This window comes from Panthera pardus, unplaced genomic scaffold, assembly GCF_024362965.1.
Source record: "Panthera pardus isolate Hobbes unplaced genomic scaffold, ASM2436296v1 HiC_scaffold_21, whole genome shotgun sequence".
In the NCBI taxonomy this organism is placed as follows: Eukaryota; Metazoa; Chordata; class Mammalia; order Carnivora; family Felidae; genus Panthera; species Panthera pardus.
In genome coordinates, this window is record NW_026526777.1 from 12712214 (window position 1) to 12738141 (window position 25928).

General features: G+C 39.7%; 1 long non-coding RNA gene across 1 annotated transcript in view; it reads left to right on the forward strand.

The window, feature by feature from the left end:
* The first annotated feature begins 5097 nt into the window (after positions 1-5097).
* Positions 5098-25928, forward strand: part of LOC109276588 (uncharacterized) — a 53206-nt gene continuing 32375 nt past the window's right edge. Inside the window, exon 1 of the long non-coding RNA XR_002084743.2 lies at positions 5098-5216. This is a non-coding gene — a long non-coding RNA (uncharacterized LOC109276588). The remainder of the gene's footprint in view (positions 5217-25928) is intronic.

Consider the following 25928-nt stretch of genomic DNA (forward strand, 5'->3'; position numbering starts at 1 on the left):
TTTGATTATGTTCGCTCATGAAAGGTAAGAATGATTCTTCTGCAAAAGTGCTTTCTTATGTTTAAATTTCAGTTTGTTTGTTTGTTAAGCAAATATTAATGAATCTCTTCTCTGTGCCTGGCAAGTTATTGGGCTTACATTTTATTGAGGGAAAACAAACTAAAAAGTAATCACAAAATCAAGATCAGATGCTACTAATATCTCTGAAAACAATGCAAAGAGCAAGAGGAGGTAAAGACAGCCTGGGAAACTGTGGCTACTTTAGAGAGACTGATCAGGGAAGGCATAGTTGATCCTAGAACGATACAAAGGAGCTAGCTACAGAAAGCCAAGACCAGAGGCCAGGGTGCAAAGATCAAAAAGTGGGAATGAGAATGTATTATGGAATAGAGAGTAGGCGTTATTACGGGAGCTGAGGTGTCTTGGCTGCAAGTAATAACACTCAATTCAAACCCTAAGGAGTATTTATTATCACCCCGGAGAAGATAGAATTAGAGTTGAGTTATTCAGTTGTTCAATGACACGATCAAGAACCTCGGTCAGTCTGCTATCTGTGTTCTTCAGCAAGGCCCCTTTGTGGGCCAAGTGAAATAAGCTTGCAAGATAAAGACAAATAATTCATAGCTATCACTTAAATGTGGAATCTAAAAAATAAAATATAAAAAGTCAAACTCTTAGAAACAAAGAGTAGAAAAGTGGTTCCCAGGGACTTGGGGATGAAGGAAATTAGATGAGATTGGGAAAGAGTATAACCATTCTGGGGCTGCTGGATGGCTCAGTCAGTTGAGCGCCCAACTCTTTCTTGATTTCAGCTCAAGTCATGATCTCCTAGTTGTAAGATTGAGTCCCAGGTTGGGCTCTGCATTGGGTGTGGAGCTTGCTTAAGATTTTTTCTCTCCCTCTCCCTTTGTCCCTCCCCTGCTCGTACTTTCTCTCTCTCTCTCAAAAAAAAAAAAAAAAAAAAAAAAAAAAAAGAGTATAAACTTCAGTTATAAGATGAGTAAGGTCCCAGGATGTAATGGTGACCATGGCTGGTACACTGTATTTTATCATTGCAACTTGCTAAGAGAGCAGAGCTTAAATGTTATCACCAAGAAATAATAATAAACAAACAAATCTGTGAAGTGACAGATATGTTATTCACGTATCAAATCACCACAAGGTACCCTTTAAATATCTTATAATTATATTTGTTAATTAGAATTCAATAAAACTAAAAGACTAAACGATGCAGAAAAAAATTATCAATTAAATATTTCACAGACTTTTTTTGGTGTTAAGTCTTCAAAATGTAGTGCGCACTGGCTACATTTCAAATGCTTAATAGCTACATGTGACCAGTGGCTACTGTATTGGAAGGCACAGGTGTAGACAATGAAATATGAAGAGGCAAGAGAGGAAGCAGGGAGGAGATAATCCTGGCAATATTCCCAGGCAGAGACAGTGGAGTCTTGGACTGTGACAGCACCGATGAATATGGAGTCTATGACTTTGATGTATATACATTTGGACACAAAGGCAATTAGGCTTGCTCCGATTCCTGCCATTTCCTAGCTGTGCAATCTTAGACAAATAACCCCTCGAACACCAGTTTGCTCTTTTGTCAAGTAAGAATAATATAGTACCCTTCCCCTACAGTTGAGGGAATGGGATGACATAATCCATGGAAAGCTCTTATCACAGTTCCTGGAACAGATTCAGCTCCTTAAGACACACAAGTGGTGTAAATGAAGAACTGTAAGACCTCAGAGGAGGCAGAGAGTATTTCTGAAGGTAGTAACCAGTGAAAGTCACTTTTCTTTTAGTACATGCAAGTCATCTTTTTTCTCCATTTTCCTTCTCAACATTCACTTTTTAAAAATTTAGTTTATACCTTTTGAGTCACTTTGCCTATTTTGCCCACGCCCCCCCGTCCCCCCCGGCATCTTGGCAACCACCAGTATGTATTTATGAATCCAGAACAAAGAAAGTCACTTTTAAACAGATCCATGAGGAATAAGTAGACTTGAGCCAGGGAGACGTCATAGAAGTAGGTGCCCTAGAAGGAGGTACGGAAGTAGCAAATCTCAAGGTACACGTAGGAAATGGCAGGTAGTAAGATTTGGACCAAATGAAGGTTGGGTACAAAGGGAACAGTGGAAGATATGGTTGGAGTGTGATATGGTATAGAATATTTGGAATCTCAGGCAAGAAGTTAAATTTTAGTTTACCAGTAGTGAGCTTTGTTCTGATTCAATCAGAGGAGTGACATCAGAATGGCATTTTAATAACATCATCAAGTTCAGCTGTGGCCAGGAGATGTTCCAGAAAGGAAACAGCAGACACGGAAGAACTAACCAAGATGCTGCTGTGATTGTCCAGGCCTGAGCCACTACCAGAATGGGGTGGAGAGCTGAATGCAAAAAGTATGGCAGATAAACATTTTATTGCTACGTTGTGTTTCATTCCTTTGTCCAAACTTCTTTGTAGAATTCCAACCTGTTTATGTAACACCAAGTTCTTCACTGTTCTCAAAAGTTAAAGGCTACACAGGCTAACAAAATACACATATCTAACACAAGTATTAAATGCATAAGTATTAAATGCATAAGCATTAAAAACATTTAAATAAGATGTATTCTGCACTGTTGGGAGATCAATTCTCTATACATGTTCATCTTTCAGCCACTGGAACTTTCCCTTTGGATCACCAAATACTTTAACAGTTGTACCTATTTTTGGGTGTCTGCGTGTCCAGTTTGATTTATCATGTAACAATTGGCTATTAAGTGCATGTGGGGTGGGGAGAGTGACTTAATAGAAGAAGCAAGGGACTTGGATTAGAAATATACACACTATTTCCTTGCTGTGTGATCTTGGACAAATCACATCTCTGGGTATCAGAATGAGGAGACTGAAGTAACAGATCAAAGTCCTCCTCTCACCGTACGATTCTATTCGTCTGTCAAAACTGAGAAGTGGAGAGGTTTCAAAGGGATTAGCATTCCATTTTCGTATCCTTCAGTATGTTACTGGTTTGAGAAAACTGGCCAAAATGGGGGGACAAAGCCTGAATGCTCATCTCTCTAAATGAAGGAGAGATTAACTGTTTTAGGAAGATATGATTTACTTCTCAGAAATATAAAAATGGACACGGAAAGATCACATTTGCCAAAACAGAATGTTTTTAAAATCGAAGATGCTCGCCAAGCTCAATCCCTCTAAGATTCGAGTTTCTTGTTTCCCCTCACCGTTGTCGTAAATAATGTGAATAACAATTTTCTTGTAATAACACCTTTTTCTTTCTGGAGCCATTGCATGTTACTATTGGAAGAGCAACTTTTCCTATTTCTAAGAAATGAGGCTTTACTGAGAAAGCTCCTTGGACTTCTGAGATGTCAAACCAACCCTTTTTGCGCATGTATTTTACAAGTTTGCTGCTAAGTTGAGTGTGAAGGACACCCACGCCCGGATTTAAGAGTTGAAGAGAAGTGCGTGGTAAAGCACATTCCTGCCTTCTCTGAGCTCTCAACCCCGAGAAAGGGCTTGACATGTATAGCAACTGGAAACACGAAGATGCACATACTCCCTAACAAATAAAGCCATTTGGTGAGGTGGTTTGAAAAAAAAAAAAAAGTCAGTTTTAACATTTCTTCCCAGTTAGGCTCTTGCAGTGAAAGAAGAAATAAGTCATACTCCTAGAGACCTGGACGAGGTGAAGTTCAGGCAGTCTGTTCTCCCCACATGGCTCAAACCTCCTCAGTCCTCGTGTGAAAGGAGAGGGCATCGGCAGCCTAACAGCTGGTTCTCCAACTTAGAGACTGGAGGGTTGATGGCTGTAAACCAGTGCAAAGTGGACCTTTTGCTGGCTGACATCCGTATCAGGGAATGAGGATTGCTATGACCCCTGTGCACATGCACGCAGACACGCACACTTTGCACACTTTGAACTTGCCCAAGTTCAGCTGTTATGAGAGAAAGGTTCTTGTTTGAGGACTCTGCTGACTAGGCAGAAAGGGAAGAAATTGGGATTTTAGTTTTTCAGGAGTCTTCAGGAGTTATTAGAACATTTTCTTTTATCAAAACTTCGCATTTTCTAATTTCATCACCTTTTGCTTCTTTTCCACTCACAGGGCAGAAAGAACAGTGGCTGATCCCCAGTGGAGAGGTCTGCCCAGACACGGCGATGGTGTGTTCTTTTTCTATGAAAGCCCTCTCCTCTGGCTACCATGGAGCCTGCTCTTGAAAACAGGCTTATCGTGCCCTTATGTGGAAATAAGAAGTCTGTGGATCTTGTTCTATTAGATGTGATATGAATCTGTGAGGAAAATGTCTTCTTGGGTTTCCCTTTCCGATTCTGAAATATATGTTGCGTGAGCATATACGCATGTATGAATGTGCATACGCAGATCCTTTTCTTATCACTTCCATTTATTTCACAAACATATTAGAGAGTTCATTCTCTGCCTGGGACTTTTCTGGGAGCTGGACTACGGGGAAGAATGCGAATAATTATGATCTTGTCTCTCGTGGAGCTTATGTTTTTACATGCAGGCAGGGTTTGTCGGAGGACTACACCCATGTCCATCCATACAAAATGCAATAACTGTTTTGAAGGCAAGCCTCACGGTGCCATGAATCTAAAGAGAAAAATGAGAAGCTCTAAGGAGAGATGGTCTAATGAAGACATTTAGCACAAAGAAGAAGCAGGGAGAACTAAAATTTGTCACCAAGAAAGTCTCGTCATGCAGGTTTTCCAGCTCGATTCTGAAAGTTCACTAAGTGGGGAAGGGCTTTAGATAAGCTTTCGAGATTCTGAACTTGAAGCTGGTATGGTTTGCGGTTTCCCTGTCGCTATGCAAAGCTCCTGCTGGCAACAGCCCATTATCAACAATGCCCTCTTGGAATTTCGTATGTGTGGAGAGACAGGTTGACAACCCCGACTGGCTTTTCCAAAGAGATTGTCTTGCGTTGTTTGGGATGCCACGAAAGTTCTGATTGAGTCTCGCAAGGCCCTGGGCCAATGGGGATGTCTAGTCTCAGGGGAGGAACTCTTTATGCAGTCGCTCTGGGGAGGTGCCCACACACTTACCTTTCCTTGCATTATACAACCGGATAGCATGCCAGCTCCAGGCTTGTGGCCGTTTCATAACCAGCCCTTTCATGTGTTATGTGTGAAGTTTGAAATAAAGCCGTCTTTGACCACCACGCTACAGAAACGATGGTTTTGATTCCAGGTGAGTCAGGTAATAGAACATTTGGACTCGCATTTTTTCTTTACAATCAGTTTATATCCCTACGGTGACATTTTCATTACTTTTGTGTGTCTGTTTGTAGGTTTTTTTTCCCCCTCTCCATAAGTACACGGGATGTTATTTGTTATGCACTCCATGTTTATTTTAAGAAACCGGATCATTAAATCCACATCCCATGATTTAGCAAATGACCTTCAAGCATAAAATGAGGTGAGGGGTGTTATTTTCAAGAAGAAAGGAAAGCTTTGTGAAAGCTCACACTGGGTATCTGCTGCTGCTCTTTCCATTGTTCACGAGAATAATACTGCTTGTCGAATCTCCAAAGCAATGGTTGTTTTATGCTCTGCAAGAGCCCAGTCCTCCAAATAATGAGGCTGATGTAACTCCGGGGATAGTTAAAAGGGGATAAATCCCAATGTAAGAAAACACAGTTTACTTTGTATATCCTTTAAGAGGTTAAGACCATGGTGATGCTCAGAGGTATTGCCACACTGCTGAGGTAAGCACGATGATCTTGTGACACCATGGCGTGATTACTAATTAGTCACAAATGTAAATGGTAGCCAGCAAATCTCTTTATTACATTAAAAGTGAGTTTACTTGCCAGGAGTTTGCTTTTTTTTTTTTTTTTTTTTTTTTTTCCTTTCTTAAGTGTGATGTAAGATTTCTCTAGTTGGAAAATCCCTTATTTGCTGATTTATATGGAATTAATGTTGCCTGAACTTTAGCCTTGTTTCCTAGTTTAGTTTAGTGCCACCGATAAATGACCTTGATCAATAAAGTCCTCATTTTGACCTACTGAGAAGATCCAGTGTGGTCCTTCTTGGTATAGCTGAAGTAAGGTCACTCGTGGTTCCTCTCGGTACAGCTGAAGTAAGGTCACCCGGATGACTGTCAACATCTCACAGGACGTGAAGGATCTGGTTGCTGATGATTGTGTTCTCTGCTGTTCTCTTGAGCAACCGAGGATGTTAATACAATAGCTGCTATTTCACCGTCAGGCTTTAATGGTATGCATTTTACCCCTTCTAGTAGATTCTTTCATTCTCTCTGTCCACATATACAGGTGGAATTAGTAGGAGGCCATTTTAAAAATCAAAAACTATCATAACCGATCAAATCTATGGATAACAGTTGCACTTTCTGGTCTCTTCACATCCAGGGCAAGTCTTTCTCATCTGTAGGAATATGCTTTTCTTTGGGACATTAAGCAGGTTGCTACCGTTTGCTTTGGGAGGCCATAGTCCCAATTTTCAGTAGGGGAGAAACAGCACGCTATACCCAGTGAAGAAACAAGCACATCTTTCTGGTTGGACAGAGTGAGGTTCACTCCTGAAGAGGCCCTGTGGAATCCCCAAACTCCCGTGACATTCATGATTCACGCGCCAACTTGGAAAATACGTATTGAAATACAGCACTTCGGGAAGTGCCCCCTGTGTGTGAAACCAAACATGAGCACGTGTGTGTATGAAAGAATGCTAAAAATCCCACAAAACTCTTACAGTCTATTTGATGCCACAAAGTCTCCATAAAAGTGAAAGACATATAAGTGTCAGTACAATGAAAACATGAAGAAAGCAAACTAGTTTAATAGTGTAGTGGGAGAGAAAACAATGAACTGGCAAGAGCGAACTGTCTTATGATTGCGGCTGAAAATTCCCATCCTCCCCACTCTCCCTTGGTTTGCACTGGTTGTAAAGGTAGGGGAAGACCCATAAAAATAAACTCAGGTCACGAACAACTTAGCCAGAAGTGCAGCACATGCGTTTGTCTAGGGCATTACATCCTGTGGGCGGGGGCAGGGATCAGGGGGAACCAGCTTTATGGTATCTCCTCAAGCACTGCCTTTGGCATAACTCCTGACCCAGGGCACACCCAGTGGACACACACTCTGCTCAGGACTCTCAGCGATACTAAGTGTCCGTTGGGGGGCTTATTGTGAATTTTAAGGGGTCTGGAAGCGAAATAATTAGTATTCTTTGCCTTCAGCTGGCTTGCAGTCTAGATTGGATTACCTGGAAGGCAGAATCTGAGATGTGGGCAGGAAGTTTACCAGAGAGAGCCCTGGAGAATACCACCTTTGCAGAAGAGTAGAAAGCAGGATCTGAACGGGACAGAGGGAGAGGATGAATTGACATGAGTTGCAATACAGGTTTCAGCCAATTAGTAGCAGCGTGGGGAGCTCTGGAGCTGGGATAGCCATGCGAGGTTGTCTCATACTGGGGATGAGAGACAGTACCAGAGCTTTATGCTTGCAAATCAACCCACTCTCTGGGCCAGGTTGTCTCCAGAGAGGGACCTGACCTTGGGCAAGGCAAGCTTCTTCAGCCAAAAGAAGTCCCAGAGGGAAACTGGCTGAGAGTTAAGAGACCCACCAGAAAAGTAAATAAATGAATAAATAAGAGAGAGAGAGAGAGAGAGAGAGAGAGAGAGACCCACCGGCTGGGCGAATGAGGGCTCAGATCCTGGAGGAGGGAGGCGGGACATGCATGAGTACAAATCACACGCAGAGAATAATGGCAACCAGCACGGTACACGGAAGTGGTTTTGGCTGTGGCTCATGTGTACTCGAAGTTTTGTAGAAATTCAGTTACTGAGGAAAAGAATGAAAACAGGAATACTCGGGATTTTTGCATACGCACCTTGTATTCTGTGACAGTATGAATTTCAGTAGTTTTTTTGTGAATACCTGCAGATTTTCTATGCGTACATCCATGCCTTCTTAAAATGAAGACAGTTTTACTTATCCTTTTTCAATATGGATACTCGTTACTCCTTTTTACTTGCACCATTACATCGTCAAGGACAATGTTGAGGTGAAGTCAGTGACAGCAGACATCCTTGACTTGCTCTTGATCTTAGATTGAAACATTCAGTCGTTCACTAGTAAATGTTAGATGTGGGTTTTACCTCTATTCTAATTTGCTGTAAGGGATTTTTAACATGAATTTGTTTTGTATTTTGTCATACATCTTTTTCTGTATCTACTGAGATGATCATATAATGTCCCAAGGTTTGTTTATTCATTCACCTATCGAAGGATATTTTGGTTCCTTCCAGGTTTGAGTGATTACGAATAAGGCTATAATAAACACTGATAGTCAGGTTTTTGTGTAGACATAAGTTTTTAAATCAGTTGGGCAAATAGCTGGAAATGTGATTGCTGGATCACATGATAAAATTGTTCAGCTTTGTAAGACACTTGTCAAACTGTGAAGTGGCTGTAACATTTTCATCCCCATCAACAATAAACCACACATCAGTTTCTGTTGCTCCATATTTTTGCCAACTTTGGGCAATTAGCCATTCCAGTAGTGGGCAGTGGTATCTCACGTTGTTTTGGTTTGCATTTCTCTGATGACATACAATGCTGAACATGTTTAATAGGCTCTATTGGCCATCTGTATATCTTCTTAAGTGAGATGTCATTTCAATTTTTTTTGTCCTTTCGAAACTGGGTTGCTTGTTCTCTTAGTGTGTAGTTCAAATCTTTTTAATATTCTTTGAGGTGCGACAGAACGCATGCATAAAAACACTGTTGCTGCATACTGAGGTAGGATGGCCATCTCAAGGCAAAGCACTTGGGCAATTGTTTTAGTTGTGAGCTGAACTAGCTGCTTTTTTTTCAGAGAACACCAGTTTCACTTGGGGAAAAATGACTGTGAAAAAAATGTGCATAATTGGCAGTCATTATCTCAAAATTAATGGAGAGGACCTGTAACTTCAAGAAATCAACTGCTATTCAACAATTGCCCTACTACGTATGTATCCAAAGGATACGAAGATGCTGATTTGAAGGAGCACATGCACCCCAATGTTCATAGAACTGCTATGAACAATAGCTAAATTATGGAAAGAGTCCAAACATCCACCGACTGATTAATAGATAAAGAAGATGTGGCGTATATATACAATGGAATACCACTCAGGGATGACAAAGAATGAAATCTTGCCATTTGCAACAATATGGATGGATCTAGAGGGTATTATGCTAAATGAAATAAGTCAGTCAGAGAAAGACAGATTTATCATATGATTTCACTCAAATGTGGAATTTGAGAAACACAACAGATGAACATAGGGGAAGGGAAGGAAAAATAAAATAAAAACAGAGAGGGAGGCAAACCATAAGAGACTCTTCAATACAGAGAACAAACTGAGTTTTGATGGAGGGAGGTGATGGGGGTGGGCTAGATGGGTGATGGGCATTAAGGAGGGCACTTTTTGGGAGGAGCACTGGGTGTTATATGTAAGAGATGAATCACTGGGTTCTACTCCTGAAGTCAAGACTACACTGTATGTCAACTAATTTGAATTTAAATTAAAAAAAAGTCAACTGCTATTTTTGTTGTTGTTGTTGTTGCCAGTGGAAACATTTGAATTTATAACTGAAACTTAGAATTTTGGACACTTTTATCTGCCATGCAGGGCTCCAAACTTCTCTCTTGTGATGACATTGGTAGTGATATTAACAAATGAAATTTTTGATAGCATATAATATGACGCATCAACATTCAGAATAGCTTCTTAATTCAGTGTAGCAAAAATTTCCAACTGACCAATGTATAATTTAAGAAAATTATGTAGGGGTAAAATATCCATTCAAAGTGCAAAGCGGCACTTTGATTAAAATCCACATAATGGCTTTTAATGCAGTTAGTGTAAGAAAAGTTCAAGCTGTCACTTTTCAAGTTCTGGCATACTGTCAAAGAAAAATATCCACAATTATCTGTAAAAGCTATTAAAATAGCCCTTCCTTTCCTAACTGCAAGTCTTTGTGAGGCTGGATTTTCTTTACATACTTCAATTAAGGTGGCCTATGGCAACAGATTGAATGCAGAAGCAGATGTGGGAACCGATGTCTTTGAATAAACAAGACATTAAAGAAATTTGTAAGAAGGAAAATAATGCCATTCTCATTAATTTTTGGAAGATATGGTTATTTTTATAAAAGCATTTCAGTTATGTTAGTAGGCAACAGATTTATTATTTTATTTTACAAGTAATAAATATCTTTAAAAAATTCTGTTTTAATTTCTTATGAGGCAAGCATTGATAGATATAATGCACACAAACAAAACTTGCTATAACTGTCAATAATTTTTTAAGAATGCAAAGGAATCTTGAGAAGTTTGAGAATCATTGTTCTAAACACTACTTTAATATCATCCCATATATTTTAATATATTTGAATTCTCATTTTCATTCAGTTTAACGTATTTTCAGTTTGTTTTCTGATTTCTTCTTTGTCCTACATTGATTTAGAAGTATGCAGTTTAACGTCCAAATATCTAGGGATTTTCCAGATATCTTTCTGGTTTTGATTTCTAATTTAATACCACTGTGGTCAAAAAACATACTCTGGTTTCAATCCTTTTAAATTTATTGAGACATATTTTATGGCACACCATATGGTCTATTTTGGTGAATGTTCCATGCGCTTCTATAAGAAGTTATGTTCTTCTGTTTTGTGTGCACATCCTCCTTATTGACCCTTTTATTATTATTTAATGTTCTTCCTTATCTCTGGCAATATCCCATTCTCTGATGTCTGGTTTTTTCCAAAAGAATATAGCCAATTCAGTCAGGTCTTGATTTCTCACTTTTTTAAGAGTCCAACAATCTCTGCCTTTTAATGGAGTGTTTAATCCATTTATATTTAAATAATTGTCAGCATGATGGCTTTATGTGTTTTCTATTACCCTGTTTGTTGTTCTTTTTTTATTCTGTATTTTCTCTCCTTTGGGACTACTTGAGTTACTTTTGGTATTCCTTTTATCTCCCTTTGGCTTATTACCTAATAGATTTTTGTATGTTTGTCTTGGTTTGGTTTTCGTGGTTATTGTAAACTGTGCTGTCCAGTGCAGTAGCCACGAGCCACACCTTTTGTGTTTTTGTTATAGCTTCTACTTCTGCATACATCTCAATCCTCAACAACACATTATCATTGTGGCTTTAAATGGTCAAATCTCTTCTCTGGCAACTAATAAATGAGAAAAAAAATATTCTATTTCATCTACATTTGCCTTATCTAGCATTCTTCATTTCTTTGTGGAAATCTGAGTTCTATCTGTAATTGTTTCCTTCAGCCTGCAACCATCCTTTAACATTTCTTGTAGTCTGTGTCTACTGACCTCAAATGATCTCAGATTCGGTGAGTCCAAATAATATGTGTTTATCTTCTCCCTGTGACCTGGAATATAACATGTCGTTTTCCTCTACCTATCTTATAAATTGTTCCTTGATATTTGTTTTTTGTCACTTGATTATGATATGCCTTGGTATAGTTTGCTCTGGTTTTTATCCTGCTTTGGGTACCTTGATATTCTTGGATCTCTGGTTTCTTGCTTTCATCAAATTTGGAAATTTCTTGCCATTCTTTTTTTCAAAGATCTTTCCCTTCAGTCCTCTGTTTCTGAAACTGTATGATAGACTGCTTGACATTGTTCCATGGGTCACTGATGCCCCATTCATTTCTTTTAAGTCTTCTTTCTCTCTTTTTTCAGTTCAGTTGGTTTCTTCGGCCATATCTACAAATTCACTGGTCATTCTTCTTCAGCATCTAATCTATTCTTAGGCCTACACAATGAATTTTTTTAATTTCAAATGGTGTTTATTTTGATGCTAGAGATTCTTTTTTTATTCCTATTTTCTCTTTATTTGTGCTTTCCTTTTAACCCTTGAACATATTTATAATACTGGCTTTAAAGCTTTTATTTGCTATTTTTATTTTCTCCCTCTTATCTTGTTCTGTTTCTATTGGGTGATGTTTCTCCTGTTTATGGGTCATATTTTCTTGTTTCTTCAAATGTCTAGTAATCTTTGATTAGGTGCTAGATATACTGATTTTTTGTGTGGTTGAGAGTTTGGATTTCATTTTCTTCCTCTAAAGAGTATTGAATTTTATTTTGGCAGGCAGTTAAGTCACTTGAGGGAGGCCAGTTTATGCTTTCAATGGATATTTTCAAGCTTTGTTTGGGTATGTCCAGTAGAGCATTTACTCTAGAGCTAATTTGGCTTACGCTGAGGCATGATCTTTCTGGAGTTCCTACCAGATGCTGTCAGTGTCTGACAAAATACCTCTCCTGTGGTTTGTTAGAACATAATCATTTCCCAACACCATGCTCCTTTTAGACGTTGCCCAGTTTCCCAACAGCTTCTCTTTCTTTAGTAGTTGATGTTTGCCAGGACTCATGGAGTCTCATTCTGTGCATGACATTCTAGCTTGGTATTCAAACAAACACTGAAAGGCCCCTCTGTGGATTTCAAGGGTTCTATCTCTGCTTAGCTAACTCCTGATACTCTACTCCACAAACTCTAGTGGCTTCAGCTTCTCTGAACTAATCTTTGTCCTCTCAACTCAGGAGGCTCACAGTGATCTATTTGGGTTCCCCCTTTTATGCCAGGACCTAGTAAATGTCTCTAGGAAAGAAACTCTGGGATAACAGAAAGGCTTATATTCTTTGTTCACTTCTCTTAGACAATATATGCTTATGCTGATGACTTCTCTATCTCTTAAAACTGTTGTTTCACATATTTGGTCCAGTTTTCTAGCTATGGAAAGCAGGAGGGTTAGTTGGCACCAGTTACTCCAACTCCATCAGTGTTGGAATCAGAAATCAACACTGGGATGCCTGAGTGGTTCAGTTGGTTGAGTGTCTGACCTCGGCTCAGGTCATGATCTCACAATTCGTGGGTTCGAGTCCTGTGTTGGGTTCTGTGCTGATACCTCAGAGCCTGGAGTCTGCTTTGAATTCTGTCTTTTTGTCTTTCTGTCTCTCTCTCTCTCTCTCTGCCCCTCCCTGCTTGTGTGCTCTCTCTCTCTCCTTCTCTCAAAAATAAATAAATAAAACTTAAAAAAAGAAATCAACATTTAATTTTTATACTGTATGAAATGAGGAATAATTGAATGTCTTTGAGAAAGAGAGTGACATGATAAATATTGTGTTTGAGAAAGCTCAATATTGATAAAGAGATGAATTATATGGTGGACAAACTAAGACCAGGAAAACCATTTAGAGAGTGGTAAGTCAAACATAAGATGAATACAGCTTTAACTGAGATAATTGTGATGGCAGTGCACCTGTAGGTATAGATAAGAAAACTTGTCTCTAGGGTTGTTGTTCAACAGGGGTTAGACTGGGGATGTACACCTGTTATGTTCCTGGGAGGACACCTGAAGGAAGGGAGTTATTAATAAGCAGTAAAGAAAAAAAAATAGGAGTATCTACTTTTTTTCTAGATGCTTTACATATTTTATCTTATTTATTTCTCACAACAACCCTGTGGGTGTTATATGTCCCAATATAAAGGTGAAAAGACTAGGGATCAAAGAGATTAAGAAACTGCAGTCAGTCAAATAAGCTGGAAATGATAGCACCTGTCTTCAGCCTCAGATTTGGCTGCAGAACTCAAGCTCTTTCCTCAGTCATACTTCCTCTATAAAGTGAAAGAGAGGTAGCTTTTAGAAGCTATATTTATATTAATAGAGAGATACTAGTAACATTAGGATTATAATTTACTAATACCTAAAGTTTTCTACCCAAGTAAAATTAAAAGTAAAAATTACAAATCTCTGAGAAACACAAACTTTTCAGTTGTGTGAAATTGTACACCAGCTAAATACGTGATGGCAATAACTGTAAAGAAAGTGGTTTCTTAGGTGTTTGTAACATTCAAATTATAAATTCTCTTTTGAGTTTCAAAAAAAATTAAAAACTCCTATAAAGCTCCACCCAGGTGGAATTTGGAGGTGACTCTTTGCCAACTGTATGAGAGACTCCTTCACTATATAGTACATCAAAACCATCTTGTGATTTGTTTTAAATGCCTCAGAATGACTTTGGGAATAAAAGGGAAAACAGAGGCATGATTGGTAATTTGCTAGACTCAGCAACAACTTTTTGATATGTTTGCAATTCTTTGTAAGAACATTAACCATCAGTGATGTGGATAGGCTGGGGATAAAGGGACCAATGCGGGCATTCTCTGTAAAGCAATTGGTTATTATCAGACATAAACCAGGGGCTTTTATGGCATAGACTCTGCTATTTTAACACAGGACCAGTAATTAGACTGATCCTTACTTGGGTGCCTAAGTGATACTTTGTAAAGAGGGACTTTCCTCTGGCTTTATACCCTCAGTTGCCCTATAGCTCTCTCTCTTCTCCATCATTCCCTTTCCTTTCTTCCATTCCACTTGTACCGCTGGATAAGAACGGACCTTCTCATCCCGACAGTTTGCTACTGGTAAGTATTTTCAATATCTGGAGACCCACAAATAAAAAGGTCTTGAGAGAAAATATCTATGTGTAAGTCTGTCTACTACATATGTCTCCTCTAAACCAATAGCTATCAAACATATTCTGTCTGAAAGCACTAACCAGAAGAATTTAGTAAGTACTAGGTAACAGTACAAATCAGTGGCTATGATATCTCAGAATCTGTACTAACACATATACAAGGGAGATCGTGAAGGCCTTAGGTAGACACAGTAAAATCTGAACAAGGCTCCTGATCTCTTTCTTTTCTACCTATGGTTTGTTGTGATAGTTCAGAACAAGGTGGCCAATTACTTCAGAAAATGGCCCTTGACCCACTGGGCTCTTCACGCTCTTGAAAACGCCCTACCAGGAGTCAGTTTCCAAAGCCAATGCCAGAAGATGGGTCAGGCTCATCCCTTTCACCCCACTTAGCAGAACTACAGATGTTATTCATATTCATCACAATGTCCAGCCCTTTGACAAACGTTACAGAGTTCCTTGGCTCAATAAAAATCATGTGTCATCGAGTGGCCTGGGTTAAGTGCATGCTACTTAGAAAAGCATTTCCCTTCGTCTGTTTGTTTCATGAGATGTTTGGAGACCTCCAACATCTGCATTTCAGTTGCAGCCTGTCTTTCCCTGTTCCACTGCTGCCAAATGCCCTTCTCTTGGCTTTACTCCATTCTTCAAGGTGCTCACTCTCTCTGCTCAGCTCTGTACTTTGCTATCTTTCGGCAAGTCTTAACGTTTTCTTGAGTCTGGTGGAATGTTGATATTCTCTACTCAAAATGCAGAATGCTGGGAGCAGAAGGAGGAGGCAGTGTAGCTTCACACAGTTTTATTATTTCCTGCCCTCAGTCTCAATCCCAAAGGCTGAAGATTATTTCCAAATGTGCCCTGCAGCCAATCCCATCATTACACGGATATTAGGTCCTACAACCCAGCATTGTGGCTTAGGCATCTCCATGCCTCATGAGACCGTGTGTGGGTTAAGTTTTGACATTGAAAAAAAAATAACAACCTTGTAGAACTGATTGAAAACATATACAGTGTGGCAGAGCATGCCTGTGGATCTCAGCCTGTGGCTTCACGAATTTGAACAGAAAACATCGGCATCTGGTGCTACAAAATAATTACTTAAAAATAGACATCTCTTTATTTCTTCTACAGCAGCACCAAGGTGTCTCTATCTGCACAAATTAGCTTGAAGGAATGTCATTCTGCATGTAAAAATTCTGCTATGGAAAATTATTCATTTTTGACATACAATGGAATCTGACTCTAACTCTGGCCTTGGGAGTCATTCAGTGACATCGAAGGCATCAGTGGATAATGAAATAATCAATTTTAGTCTTCTCCAGTGAAACTCCAATTTTTGCCTGGACAAAATGGAGGTATTCTAGAATCATGTTACAATTTTTTCCATCTTATTTTAGAGATTAAAACAAAACAAACCTACACAGTGATAGGTTTGAATAAAAACAATAAGAGTAAAAACATATATGGAGGCCTTTTCCTAGTCTAGGTTTAAAATATGCCACTCACAGGGCACCTGGGTGGCTCAGTTGGCTAAGTGTCTGACTCTTGATTTCGACTCAGGTCATGATCTCACAGTTCATGAGTTTGATCCCCACATTGGGTCCTGTACTGACAGTGTGGAGCCTGCTGGGGATTCTCTCTCCCTCTCTCTCTGCCCCTCCCATGCTCTCTCTCTCTTTCTCCAAATAAATAAATAAACTTGAAAAAAAAAAGATGCTACTCAAAGTTCCTCAGACATGTCATATTGTCCCAGATCTCTGGGTTATTCCTGGTGTTTCCTATTCTGTCGACTTGACTGTCATGTTACTCTCTCCCTCACCACACACACACACACACACACACACACACACACACTACTTCACTGGTAGTGTCATGTTTGAGGAGCTCTCCTTGAATGTTACAAGATGGGTTCAGTTTTCGCTATTTTATGCTCTGTTAGCATTTTGTTCACACCTCTCTCATAGCATTTATACCATCATACTGCCCATATCTCTTCTTGTAATAAAAGTTTCATGAAGCCAGGGGCCACACCTTACTGCCTTTTCAACCCCTAGCTTAGCTCCTAACATACAGTAGGTTTTCAGTCAGAGCTGCACTAAACAAACTATAAAATTATGATAATTCTAAGAAGGATTTCTTTGGGATCACTTTCAAGAGAACTAAGGGTCAAAACTGGGGGACTCTCTAGATCAATGATGTTTGTATATTCAGTCTAGTGGTAATGAGCTAGGTAGACCTCTTTTCACCTTTGTACAACCTTGGACAGGTTATTTAAAGTCTTTAAACATTCAGGTTTTTTTTTTTCATTTAGAAAATGTTACCTCCTAAATAAGTTGTTGTGAGGCTAAAATGAAATGATTCGGATATAGTAGCATTCAACATTAGCTGACATGTTGATAGTAAAGACCGTCATATTCTTAGAGATGGTGTTTTCTCTCCATCCACCAGGATATGTAAATTTGGCAGCGTGAAGGTTTTTATCTGTTTTTCATTCTCAGCCATTAGAGGCAGTGCCTAGAAAGGGCGTGGCATGTCACAGGACCTCAATCAATATTTGCTGAATTAATTTGTGGATACAGGTTGCTTTCCCAGGACGGGTAAATGGATAGCAATGCTTTGCGCATACCCTTCCACTCTTCTGAATATCTCTAAGACAGTTGGATGGATGTTTAACACAAGACCATGGTCTGTACGGTAGCCAAAGCTGATGACTTCATTCCCTGAAAGTTTTGGCTTATTGACCTGATTAGTAGAGTATATCAGTACTCAAAAGAAGAATTAAATGGAGAATTTCAGAGATAAAAAAAAAAAAGAAGGCAAAAATCATGTTCCTTCTTGAAAATCTATCACATCCAGAAGGAAAACCATGTGTTGAAGTGACCCAGGGGAAGAAGAGGGATATATTGAGTGACCTCCAGAGGCTCCTTTCAGCACTAACGATCCATGAAGGAGATTTACAGATCCACAAGAATTGACCCCAACCTAGCCTTGGCTCACTGCTTTTTCCCCATTTTGGCCAATCTTCTCACTCCATTCACTATGGCAGCTCCTTCCAAACCCATCCTTCCCCCATTCCTTTGCTGCTGGAAATTACCCCTGGCCCATGGCCTAGAGGCAGTGGCTGGCCATGGAGGTGGGATGTGCCCAACTTGTACATAAAGGCAACAGCTGGACAGCACACCCAATATGAACAAAGCCAAGTTTATTTTACGGACAGGCCTCCTGTCTGAAATTTGACTTTCCCCTCTTTGCTGACTTGGCCAGTTTAACAGTAGTCACCCCTGGATCACAGGAAGCACATATTTGCCTCAAAGTCTTTGGGGAGACCCATATAGCCCTCAGATGTACAATAATCCAGATTTCTTATTTTATTTTTTTCTTTTCCATGGGAATAAGAGCACTTCTCTGCCAAAGAACATATTTCAGGATTTTCTTTTGGCTGCTCCCAGGAGGGGGAAAGTTCAAGGGCTTGATGATTTTTTTTAAAACTATGCATCAAGGGAAAGCTGGACCCTGTCGTGAAAAAAGAAAAAGAAGCAAGGGAAAATATGCCTCATGCACCTTACTGACCTGTCTCCTCCAGTGAACTAGACCTCAGGGGAAAATTGAATCCATTAATGTCTTGGTTGGGGTGGCAGGACATCTGAGAGAAGGTAAGGGGGTTTTTGGATCATTCTAGCCACACCTCTTGCTTAGAAAAAAATAAATTAGGTTCTGCAAATATTTTGTGGCTCACATCTATTGGCATCTAGACTCTCTTTTTTACTGTGAGTAAAAGAGGGGGGAAAACCCTGGCAGAATCCCAGGGGTGGGTATTTATGTCAGCTCCAATGAGAAGCAGGGGTTGAACCTGTGTCAGTGTTTCAGGGAGGCCCTGGTGACTGTGGAAGCATCAGGACCCGTGCTCATTTCTCTGCAGATGTCGGTGACCAAGAGTGCGTATCAGGGATGCTGACTTGAAGACTATCTGTATTAGATTTTATTTTGCTTTAGGAATGGCCAAAAAGTGGATTAAACAAAAATCCAGGCATACGAGTGTGTCCAGAAATAAGGATGAGAGAAACAGTGGCAACAAGTTCAAACACCAGGAAAGATTTTTGAAAAAGCTTAAGTCATAAAAATGAAAACAATGATGTCAATTTAAGAGAAATGTTAATGAATGACATAAAGGAGGACAAAAAAGGGAGAGTGGCTAACAAGAAGCAAAGTTAAGGGATTATCTGAGGTGTTCTGTGGCTTACCAACACGTCTTTGCTGAAATAAACATAGCTCGTCAAACCCTAAGTAAGAGAAACGAAGTAGGAGCCCTGGTGTTTATTTGTTAGAATAGGTTGTCTTCCCCAGTCCCAGCCCTCTGCTTCCTCAGCCCTGTGTGCTCTCAGTTTCCCTGCTCGTCAAGCTTTTCTGGATTGCTATCCTGAGTCTGCTGCTGGTAGTCAACGTTTATTGTCTAGTTTGCAACTTCTCTTCCCTGGCCTTCCTCTACCCAACCACGGGCCCAGGGATACCAATAGGGTCACATGCATTAATCTCAGGGATCCTCTCCCTGTCTGCTTGCCTGCTTTTACAGGTCCTCCCCCAAGTCACAGGGATTTCTGGGGGGGGGGGGGTGTTCCAGGGGGTGGGGTCCAACAAGAGGTCTTCCTGATGCCAGTTCCATCCGTTGTCACTCATTTCATATGTACCTGTTCCTACCCAGTGGCTGCTCAGAGCCACACCCTTCCTGGACCCGCTTCTGTGATTTCCCTGGGGGGCAACCTTGCTTTGCACAACCCTGCGTTCCAGACTTTTCTTCCTACCCCTACTGGGTTCTTCCGGTGGGCCGGAAGAACGGACACGGATAGACCAAGATGCACGAACCTTCCCAGTGCTGAAGCGGAACAAATAGCATGTGTGTGAGAACACACTTGAGGGGTTGGGGACCCAAAAAGAGCGTGGTGGTGAAGTAGTCCAAATTTGTCTTCGAGGCCTGCTGGAGCCATGCCCTCTGAATGTTGTGTTTCTTTTGCTTTCCCTTTTTTTCTTCCTCTGAACACCAGTGTGTTTGGAGGAAGAGAGGAAGGCAGGCGAAGGGAAATGGATGGGATCTTTCTCTTTTCCTTTCCATCCCGTGCGCGTCCCAACCTAAAGCCAGCTCGCCTAGTGCAGGACGTCAAGCAGAAATCTCTGTTGGTGTTCTCATCTCAACTCACCTTGGGAATGTGTTTTCTAGCGGAAACAGACCCATAAATTCGGAGAATAAACTGATGGCCTCCAGAGGGGGGTGGAGTCGGTGAGGGGTGGGGAGCGGGAGATACAGTCTTCCAGTTATGGTATGAAGAAACCGCAAGATGAAAGGTACAGCATAGGGAGTATGGTCAATGGTGTTGTAATAGTGTTGTGTGGTAACAGATGGTAGTTACCCTTATGCCAAGCATAACATAACCTATAAACTTGTCGAATCATTGTGTTGTACATCTGACACTAATGTAGCATTGTGGGTCAACTGCACTTCAATCAAAAATTAATACAATCGTAAAATAATTAAAAATAAGTTTTTCTTTCCTTAAAAAATAAGAAATGCATTTTCAGCAGCACACATGTACCTAATTTCTCTTGATATTTAATTATAATTTAGAATTCTTCAATTGCATTTTATTTTACTTTTAATTTATTTAATGCTTATTTTTGAGAGAGAGACAGAGAGAGACAGAGCATGAGCAGGGGGAGGGGAGGAGAAGAGAGAGAGAGAGGGAGACACAGAATCCGAAGCAGGCTCCAAGCTCTGAGCGTCAGCACAGAGCCTGACGCCGGGCTCGAACTCACGGACCGTGAGATCATCACCTGAGCCGAAGTCAGATGCTTAACTGAGCCACGCAGGCGCTCCGTCTTCAATTGTATTTTAGAGTGCAAGTCGATTTGTGAGTTAAAACCAAAACCAAACAAACAAAACCCAACTGGTCATAACTGGCAGAAACTGGCTACAGGGGAGGGAAAAAGAGAGCCAGCCTCAGGCTGCCAGTTTTTAAGTGCATGGCTCACTGCCATTTTCTTCACGCATTCACACATTAGATTAATCTTTAGGACACCTACCTGGTGGAAGACACCGTGCGGTACTGTGGGGAGAATTAGAAGGAACCAGTCCTCGTGAGAGTTTACGCTAGAGGCGACTAAACATGCATACAAATAGCTAATGGTCACAAACGAGGAAGGGGTACCTGATGCATTGTATGTGAGCACACTCGGTAATCTAGGCTGCTATAAATATAAAAGGAAATACAGTAAAGCCTTGGATTGTGAGTAACTTGTTCTATGAGTGTTCCACAAGATGAGCACACAGTTTTAATCAATTCTAACTTGATAAACGAGCAATGTCTTGTAATACAAGCAGTACCTGACGGCGAATGTCACATGGTCACAACTGAGCCAACGGTTCTTGGAATTCACTTTGATATACGAGTGCTTTGGATTGCAAGCCTGTTTCCAGAATGAATTATGCTGGCAAACCATGGTTTTACTGTATTCCTATTCAGTAATTGAAGTTGTATTTTACGATTAAGTGTTGTAAAGAAGGTGGTCACTTCTGACTATTGTGATTAAGGAAAATACTGTGGAGGGGCACCTGGGTCAGCATGGAGCCAGCTTTGGATCCTCTGTCTCCCTCTCTCTCTGCGCCTCCCCCTCTGCTCTCTCTCTTTCTCTCTCAAAAATAAATAAACATTAAAAACTTGTTTTAAAAAGATAAAAAGAAAAATACTGTGGAAAAAATAGTCTGTGAGTAGAGCTTTGAAGCAAGGACAAGATGAACGAACATGGATTGGAGCACCATGCGAAGGCATGTTATGAAGACGGTGTCTCAGGAAAGAGTCCAGCAATAAAAGACACTGACAGGGAATGATTTCACTGTAAAGGATACAGGGGGTCTGGAAAGAAAAGACAGAAACATGTCAAAGGAAGGACTGATTGGGTTCATTAATTGATTCATCAGAAGAGGTGAAATAGAAGTCAAGGAGGACCCCAAGGATTTTATTCTGGAAGCTATGTTACCATTGGGAAGTCTGGCTCGTGTAGGGGATTAACATGATAAATTTGGTCCTACTCACAGAGAGGTGAAGATTAGGATGGGGAATTGAGGCAGTAATATTCAGAAGACAATGGAATTTGGGACTAATACCAAGCTGTTAATGCTGCCCGTATTCAGCAGACAGCCACCTGTGCAATGGGCCTATTTAAAGCCCCTAAGAGAAAGAATTCCAATAAAGTGCATTTAAAAGAGATGTAACGTGGGGCACCTGGGTGGCTCAGTCAGTTGATCCGACTTCGGCTTAGGTCATGATCTTACAGCTGACAAGTTCGAGCCCTGCATTGGGCTCTGTGGTGACAGCTCAGAGCCTGGGGTCTGCTTCAGATTCTGTGTCTCCCTCTCTGTCTGCCTCTCCCCTGCTCACGTTCTGTCTCTCTCTGTCTCAAAAATAATAAATAAATAAATTAATTAATTAATTAAAAAAATTAAAAAAAAAATTAAAAGAGATGTAACGTACAAAAAGGCGAAACCTAGGGTTAGACTCCCAGTTAGTGAATGGAAGAGGACACACAGCCAGGCAAGGAGAGGCTGAATGGGAAGAACTCATGAGGGACCAGAACAGTATTCTTACACAGAGGGCAAAGAGGAGACATTTCTAGAAAGGGAGATCTGCTTACAGTTCCAAATACTATTAAAAAAGTAAAACTGGATGTGGGTTGAGAAAAAAATAGGGGTCCACTGGTTCCCTTTGAGTGAATAGATTCAGGCAAGTATAACAGAAGACTAACTAACGGCTTCACTCACAAGTAAGGAAGTACAGTGGCCAGAGAGAGTCCATCCTGTTAGAAATGTGATTAGGAGAAGGGAATGGATGGGTGTGATTTTTGAGGGGGTAGCAGATCTCAAAAAACTGCTTTTGTTCCAGACTGACCGGAACAAGTCTTGAGTAGAGGGTCAGCTTTCTGCAGAAAGAGAGAATGTAAGATACTGCAGAATTCGGAGAGGGAGTCACTGGTAATGAAAAAGCATAGAAAGGCAAACGTGACTGTAAACAAAATTACTTGCGGCATTATCAGTGTTAGAAAAGAAGAGAGATTGGTTCTTTTCCTGTTCTCGATGGAAGAGAGAATGGCTAAACGGGTAGGTATATTGAGGCAAAGGCCAGCCAGAAGGAAAATGAGCAGGCTCTCTAACAGGAGCGAGGTGATGTTTAAGATGATTCATTACTGATTTCCAGACTCAAAGGGAAGAGTGGGAGCTAATAAATATCGCCAAATTCGTTGAAGTAGAAGAGAGTATGGATGGCTTGTGACTGTTGCCTGTGCTGATAAAAAAAAAAGAAGAAATGCATTGAATAAGTGGGAACAAATACAATGTAGACATAAAGAATTTTTTAACAAAAAGTATCAGAAATGGCACTGTTATTTTTCCCCTGCCTGACCTTAATTTAAAACTTTGTTTCAGTAAATCAAATCTACTAGAAAGATGTCAAATGTACCTCATAGAGAAATTGTCAAGGTTCAGATTCAATCAACTTTTTATTGCAATGGTTTATGAATCCACTTAATTTAGATTTTGCTGTAAAATAAATTTTATTCATTTTTATTATAAATTCTGCATAAATCTAAACCAACAGCTTGTCATTCATGCTCAGACCTATAAAAACAGGCTCTTGGAAGTCCATCTAATAGGAAAAAAAATGAAATGATAAGTGTATTCTCTAACAATGGCTCTTTGTGAACTTTGTTTTCATTAGATTTTTAATAATATAAAGGCCACTTGGTTCAGGAGAGAAGGGTGTAATAAATGCAGCACATTAAAACAAAATAAAACATACATTACCCAACTGTCTAATACTGAATCTGACAATTTATCAAGTTGACCCAAAATAATAAACCTTACTTTCAGAAAAAAAAAATGAAATAAAATTGGACCCTTTCTGAAAAGAAAGCCATGTCACTTGTGGGGCATGCCACATCAATATAATCTAAGGAAGAAGAAAATTTGTAAAAATTCATAGTTGAAGGAATTTCTGATTGAGGACAAACCTCAGGCATGTGCACTATAGAATTAGCATATATAATATGTTGCTAAAAGAAGTAGAATCTGGATCACATAGGGACTAGAGTCAATAATATTGTAATAAATTTGTATGACGACAGATGGAGGCAGATGTACACCACACTTATTGTAGTGAGCATTTTAGCAAGAATATAATTATCAAATCACTATGCTGTATACCTGAAGCTAATATAATACTATATGTCAACTATACTTCAATTAAAAATAAATTTTAAAAAATCATAAGGAAGAGAAAATATAAAAAAGAAAAAAAAACACAAAGGACTATATAAATGAATAAAAATTATAGCAAAGTGATTCGAGGGAAATTGCACTTCTTAGGTTCTTCAAACATCCAAAGATGAAAATATAACATAACATAATGTAATAAAATTAACAAATTGTATAAAGCAATCATATATTATTTAAAAAGTTGTGGAATCTAGGAATATATATTCAAATTACTAACTTTAAACTCTGTATGAAGTATCAAATCTATTTGGTGGAAAATATATCAGACAAGCTGGCTATCCAAAAACCAATGGAATAATGATAATTTAAAAAGCTGAATCCCAAATGCACTCCATGTGCATTGTTTGTGGGTTTTGTGATTCATATACAGTTTCTGTCCTTGGACTCTCCAACTGGATGGCCAGATTGGGCAGATACTTACATATGGAACATTAGTGAGTAGTGCCCTGCAGGTTAAGATAAATGCTAAATGAGTTCACCCAAGAGCTACTGCAGTTCAGAGGAAGCCTTGGGAGCTGGAGGGGATAGAGAATGCTTTACCAGGTAGTATGTTAGATGAATTCATTACCTCATCCTGTTACACAATAGAGTTTCCCATTTATATATATAAAGGTGCAAGTAGAAAGATCTAAGTTTTAGTTGCAGTTTCAGTGATGATTTTCAGACCAGTGATCAATGGCGATCCTTTTTCCCTTATCTCAGCTTAGCCACCCCAATGGTACTTACAATTTTATTTTTTTATTTTTTAGAAAAAGAGTGGGGGTGGGGGAAGAGGCAGAGAGAGAGAGAGAGAGAGAGAGAGAGAGAGAGAGAGAGAGAGAGAGAGAGTATCTTAAGCAGGCTCCCTGCCAAGTGTGGAACCTGATGCAGGGCTTGATCCTACAACCATGAGATCATGACCTGAGTCAAAATATAGAGTCAGATGCTCAACTGACTGAGTCATTCAGACGCCCCTCATCTCCCACCCTCTTAATTGGCAGCTTGCGTTCACTACTCTCATTGGGTATAAACAATGGGGGGAAATTGGTATTGATTCCTGAATAAAGACAGAGGAAAGATTTAGGCAGCTTATGTGGTTTGAGGCTCAGGTTAAATCCAGAAGACATTCTGGCATGAGAATATTGAATTGATCCACTTCTGGGTCTTTCAAACAAATAATAAAGCCTACTCAAGCTGCCACAGAGAGACTTGGCAGACCTGAGCACTATACATGTAACTATTTCCAACACTTTGTTAATACCCAAAACTATAGATATTAGTTACAGAATATTCTGTATAAATTATTGTAAGCTGTGCATTTTGTTCACTGAATTATATTAATTTAATTGCATGATGGTTACACACTACATATTTTTCATCAACACACGTAATATTCATGATCAGTGGGTTAGGTTTCTCATGTGTACGCTTTTGAGAATCCAGGAGAAAGAGATGTTATAATTGTAAATTCCTGCACTGGAAAGGGAGAAACTGGTTAGTAAAACAGAAAGTCAAAGGAAAGGAACCCCAAGACTCTGCCAATACACAGTGCAAAAAATGCAGTGGGGTTTTGGGTTGGTCAAGTTTCCCAAGCTAGCCTTTACATATTTGGATAAAGCTAAGTGCTTTTTTTCTCCTTAATTTTTCAGCCCTGATGTATTTTCAGGAAAATTTGATCCATATGTTTCTAATTCATTTACTCCAACTCATCAAATGTTGTTTTGTAAGAGTGTTCTCTGCCCAAAGTTTTTCTAAACAGTCTTAAGAAGGCCCCTAAACAGAAATGGGATTAGATGCAAAGGGTACCCATTGCCAAACCTAAATTCTCTTGAACCCAGTGTTAAGTAGAAGACTAGCATCTATTTTTAAACCTGGCAAACCAGAGACACCATTCAGCTGCTGACTCAGAGTGAAACAACAATTAGCTGTTATTTGTGCAAGTTTTAGATGCAAAAACATTGTTTTCTAAAAATTTGTGGAAAAGGAGTAAATTCTTATTGATAGCAAATAGAACAACATTGTGCTTTGCTTTTTCCTAAAACTTGGTCATAGTTATCATCAACTTTGCTTCTCAACAAAATCTTATGAGATAAACAA